This window comes from Hemiscyllium ocellatum, chromosome 30 (genome assembly GCF_020745735.1).
Source record: "Hemiscyllium ocellatum isolate sHemOce1 chromosome 30, sHemOce1.pat.X.cur, whole genome shotgun sequence".
NCBI classification, from domain to species: Eukaryota; Metazoa; Chordata; class Chondrichthyes; order Orectolobiformes; family Hemiscylliidae; genus Hemiscyllium; species Hemiscyllium ocellatum.
The window spans coordinates 46,197,550-46,203,549 of NC_083430.1; the positions used below are offsets into that span (position 1 = coordinate 46,197,550).

Here is a 6,000-nt window from a genome sequence, read left to right on the forward strand (position 1 = left end):
ACATTCATTGGCTGAACTGGCCCTCATTCTCAACAATTTCTCCTTTGAATCTTCCACTTCCTCCAGACCAAAGGGGTAGTCATGGGCACCTGCATGGGCCTCAGGCATGCCTGCCTCTTTGTAAGGTACATGGAACAGTCCACCTTCTGCAGCTACACTGGTTACCATTCCCCAACTTTTCCTCCACTACATCAATGGCTATCTGCACCACCTCATGCGCCCACAAGAAGGTTGAACAGTTCATCAACGTCACAGGCACTTTCCACTCTGACCTCAAATTCATCTGGACCATCTTGGACACCTCCCTCCCCATCCTAGGCCTCTCCATCTCCATTTCCAGCAACTGACTCAATATGCACTCCCATAGCTACCTGGACTATACCTCCTTCCACCCTACCTCCTGTAAGAACATTATCCCTTACTCCCAATCCCTCCATCTCCACTGCATCTGCTCCCAGGAGGACCAATTCCACCATAGAATTTCTCAGATGGCATTCTTCTTCTAGGACTGTAATTTCCCTTCCCATGTGGTTCACAATGTCCTCCAGCATATCTCCTCCGCTTCCTGCACCTCCATCCTTGAACCGCACCCCTCCAATCTCAACAAGGACAGAAACCCTCGGTCCTCATCATCCACCCCACCAACATCTGGATACAATGCATCATCCTCCACCACTTCCAAATAGACCCTACCACCAGATATATTTTCCTCCCCACCCCTACCTACATTCTGCAGAGACCGTTCCCTCCGCAACTCCCTTGTTAGATCCATGCATCCCCACCCAGCCACCGACCACTCCCAGCACCTTCCCTTGCTACTGCAAGAGATGTAAAACCTGCATCCATACCTTCACCCCTCACTTCCGTCCAAGGCCCCAAAGGAGCCTTCCACATCCAGCAGAGATTTTTCTGCACCTCCACACACTTCATCTACTATGTTCGTTGCTCGCAATGTGGTCTCCTCTACATTGGGAAGCCAGGATGCCAACTTGTGGAACGTTTCAGGGAACATCTCTGGGCTACACACACTAAACAACCCCTGTGGCCAAACACTTCAATTCACCCTCCCACTCCGCCAAGGGTATGCAAGTCCTGGGCCCCCTCCACCACCAAACCCAACACCTGGAGGATGAATGCCTCATCTTCCTTCTTGGGACCCTCCAATCACATGGTCAATGTTAATTTCACTAGTTTGCTCATTTCCCTCCCCCCACCTTATCTCAGATGTAACCCTCCAATTTGGCACAACACTCTTGAACTGTCCATCCTCTTTCCCACCAATCCACTTCACCCTCCACTCCAATCAACCACCTTCAGCCACACCTTCAACTACCTATCGCATTCTCAGCTACCTTACCCCCACAGCCCCATTCCCCCTTCCATTTATTTCTCCATCCTCTTGGGCCTCCCCCACATTCCTGAAGGGCTCATGCTAGATACACTGACTCTCCTGCTCAGGATACTACCTGACCAGCTGCGCTTTTCCAGCACCACACGTTTTGACTCTGATCTCCAGCATCGGTAGTCCTCATTTTCTCCCATTGTACCAGCTTCCACCACTTCCTGTGGCAGCTCATCCCATATACACAGCTCCCTTTGTGTGAAAATGTTGCCGCTTCAGTTCCTTTTAAAGGCAAGTGGGAAAAGATTTAAAAACTTAATCTTCCCCAGCTTTTGATTTCCCTATCGCAGGGAAAAGGCCTTGGCTATTCACCATAAACATGCCCCTCATGATTTTATAAACTTCTCCACAGTCACCCCTTAACCTCCAATGCTCAAAGGAAAATAGCCTCTGCCTTTTCAGCCTCTCCCTCTGGCTGAAACCCTCCAACCCTGGCAACATCCTTGTAAATCTTTTCTGACCTCTTTCAAGTTTCACAACTTCCTTACTCCAGTAGGGAGACCAGAATTGAATGCAGTGTTCCAATATTTGTATGCGATTTAGTGCAAAAATGTCAATGCTGTGAAAGATGCAATGAAATTTCTTTCTAAAACCAAGACTATCTTTATCTATTGACTCGATAGTTTCCTATTTTCTCAGAATAAAACAAAACTCCCTAACAGGAAATGAAGTCCGCAGGAGGTTAAATTGCCACAGATTCTCTTTTCTTATTTTTAAACTAATGTGCAAACAGCTGTATGCTTGGAATTCACAAGTGCTACAATTCCAAAACTGTATAAAATAACTCCAACTGACAGCGCCATATCCTGTTGTAATAAAATGAAGGAACTTGCAACTGAAAAATTCAGCATTATACTTACGCAGCACTCGTGAATAGAAAGTGAAAGTTCAATCTAAATGTGGACAGGACACACTACAATTTAATTAGCCAAGTGATAGTTTGGTAATTTGCTGCTGACAGGGCACATCTGTCAGATTTACAGTCTGCGTTACTACCTTGACTGTGATAGCATTTTTGCATTCCTTTGTAATTTAAAATATCAGTTCAATTCACAATCTGTGCCAAATTAGCCAATGAAAACATGAGCTCATTAATGATTCTAAATGAGAATTTAGATTTTTATGAAATTTACTGTTAAGTGTACACTCAAGGGAGGTAGAATTGGGCTCAGCTGTATTGTAAATCAAACAACACAGCAGAAGGCCCTTTCACAAAGGGAAAATAAAGGAAGAAAGTTTTTCTTTATCTTAATTGTTTGTGGTGTATTCATAAAACAGGATCTTGTAATTTACTGATGAATTCAGAGACCAGGAATGTGATCATTAACAATTTTGAAAATAAAATTGCAGTTACTTTCACCTAGCAGTTCACACGGCATGACACACCCTGAAATACATCCAGAAATACAGGAACATTCCACTGACTTCAGTGGGATGTCCTTGCAGATGTCCTTTCAACTCGCTGAAAAGAGCAGACTGCATTGAGGCAATACCCCACATTGAATTTAGAACAAGACTTTGATTTGCAATACACTTCCAAACCACTCATTTTTCTAAAGTCAGCCTCACCCCATTAGATGACCAGCTCAAGAAAATACTGCAACTTGATTAACAAAAACAAAAGACACTGCATTCACAGCTTGGTAGACTAAATGACCTGCTCTGGTGAAAGTCTGGTTCCACTCAGACAGAATGTCAATCACCTGGTTCAAAGCCCACTTTAGGATTCAAGCAAACAATCTAAGTTGATATTCCAGTGTATGGTTGACAGTATAGCATCACCATTTGTGCTACTGATTGCATGAAAATTTACCGGTTGAGCTGAATGTCTAAAATCTCAAATTATAGCAGCAATGCCTTTCCAGGTTCCTCGTCAGAAATCCTTCCTCAATTACAACTTTCTAAAAAAGTTATTAAACCAATCATTCACTTGCCAGTTGTGGAACCTTGCTTTGACTAGATTGGTGATGCGTTTATCTTTATAACAATGGTCACACTCCTAAAAAGATGTAACTGCACATGAAACTGTGCCATATTCTGGAGGATTAAAAAATATATTTTTCCTGTTCCAATTACAACAGTTCATTTATAACTACTCAAATGTGCCCCAATCTGCCTCACTGGTAGCAATGATACATTCATTACAGAGGTTGTAATGAGGCTGAATTAGGAGGCCAGTGGAAAACAAGCCTTTTCTTGTCCATGGCTAATCACAAAAGACTTAACTTAAGGATGATTCATCTTTCAAAAATGAGGCTTTTGTTAAAGGATTAATAATAAAAAATAAGAAAAAAATAAAAAATGATAAAATGTTTAATATTTATCAAATTTTACTAAAGGCATTAGAAAAGGTCTCCCTATTGGCATGGCTACACCCAAAGGACTGCAGAGGTTCCCAAAGCAGCCTATCACTCATCCTGCAGGGCAATCAGGAATGGGTAACAAACACTACCCCCGCCAGAGACACCCAAATGCCTTGAAAAAAATTGAAAATGTAAAATACAGCTTAGCAGCTAGGTCATTTAACCACATCATAAATACATCTAACTGGATTGTCAGGGTTAAGATAATGTAATATCACATTTGAAAGAAATCATAAATACTGGAAATAAGAGGTCCACAGTAACTGACAAAGTTAAACAAGAGTCATGTTTTGATAGAGCTAATTCAACATCATTATTGACCACACCTACAGATATTAGCAAATTGGTAGCTCCAACATTTTTGATGAGAAAATGCTCTTTTGGAACAGACTAGCTCTCAGAATTCATTTCCCTTTTAAACATTCAGTAATTAGACATAACAGTCAAAGGCTGCCACCCCAAGACACTGGATTATGCAAGCTTCAAATGCCATGTCTTATTGGCAAGACAGCTCAATCCTGTATGCTACAGAACATCCTCACACACCCAACCAGCTTCTTTCAAAATCTCATCAAGATTCTGAAAAAGCCTCAAAGTCCAACTCTTATCCTGCACTAAGTACTACTTAGCTATTACCTCTACCCTTGAACTCTAAAACACAGTCATCCCCAAACACAGAATTCAAAATCAAAAATAGAAATTTCTGGAGAAATAGTTGTGAAGGATAACTCGACCCAAAACGTCAACTTCTCTCCACAGATGCTGCTAACAATCTGTTTGATTTCAGATTTCCAGCACCTTTAGTTCTTTGACTGAATTGACAGGTCCCCTCCTGGCCTCCCTACACCATTCTCCATCTCAATCCATCACTGACAACATTTCAATTTGTTCCTTCCTCTTGCTCCTCTCTTCTCACGACCTCCCCTGTGTGAAGCAGCCAGGTTTGAACATGTTATAAAGGAGGTGCTGCCTGCCTTTTATGTCACCTTTGGACACTTGCTAGCAGCAGCCAGGGCCTGGGTCACTGACAGCTGGGCGGGCCCTGGGAGCTGCAAAATAATGACCCCTTTACGCTTCACTGCGCAGGCGCCACATCACCTGCCCCCGTGGGTTCACTATTTAGCAGACGTGGGGCTTTTATGGCCCCGGCAAAGAAAGCGGAATCGGCGACAGCGGGAGGGTAAATAACTCTCAAATAACACTCACTCCGCCCAAAAGCTCACTCGCTTTATCCAGGGGTTTCCTACCGCAGCCCAGACCTAGACCTTGCCCAGTCGAGCGCCGCCGCTAACGCCCTCGAACAGCCCCACTCTACCAAAAATGTCACGTGACTTGAACGTCACGAACGTGGCCACACCTCCATGTGCGGGATGATGTCACCAGGAGCCAGTCATGCCCTGGAGGCCATTCAGCCCATTCAACCTCCAGGTGGAGGGCTAGAGGGTTTCCACATTCACTGCCCATTCCCATGCTCTTGCTTGCATGTAATCCGAGTTTGACTTGGATCACAAATCGCTGGAAACACTCAGCAGGTCTGGAAACATCTGTACAGAGAAAAACAGTGTGAGCGTTTCAAGTCCCTTCATCAGAACTCAACTCATGTCAGAACTCTGTTCTGAACAAAGGGTTATTGGACTCAAAACGTTAACTCTGTTTTCTCTCTCCACAGATTATTTTTATATTTATAACAGCACATCTCCAGCTGCTCATCTGTAAACACACTATGACATTGTGATCACATATGCCCAGGTTGACCCCTCTTTCCATTGCTGTTTATTTATCCTCCGGAACATCTGAACATACGTGAATTAGGATCAGGAGTTGTTCATTTGGCCCTTTTAGCTTTCCCCACTTTATTCATTCATATGATATGGATGTGAGTAGTTGGTCAGCATTTATTGTCCACCACTAACTATTCTTCAGGTATTCGTGAACCTCTTTGGTATGCTAATGTAGGTAAACATACCTGCTAGAAAGGCCAGAAGTCTGATCTAATTACAGTAAAAAAGCAGTGATATCATTCCATGTGAGGGTGGACTGTGACTTGGAAGGAAGGTCGTAGGGGATGGTATCCCCATATATCTGTTGCCCTTATCCTTCCACATGGTTGGGGTCTTGGATTTGGAAGGTGTTGGTGTAGAAACCTTGGAGAGTTGATGCCTGACATCTTGCAGATGGTACACACTGCTGTTACTGAGCATGAATGGTGGAGAGAGTGACTGTTTAAACTGCTGT

At 43.5% G+C, this 6,000-nt stretch overlaps 1 protein-coding gene across 1 annotated transcript in view; it reads right to left on the reverse strand.

Moving 5' to 3' along the window:
• The window catches only part of stx12 (syntaxin 12), a 30,100-nt gene extending 25,004 nt beyond the window's left edge, over window positions 1-5,096 (reverse strand). The window contains exon 1 of the mRNA XM_060847128.1: window positions 4,972-5,096. The gene's annotated coding sequence lies outside the window, so the exon portion shown is untranslated. The remainder of the gene's footprint in view (window positions 1-4,971) is intronic.
• Window positions 5,097-6,000: the final 904 nt, after the last annotated feature.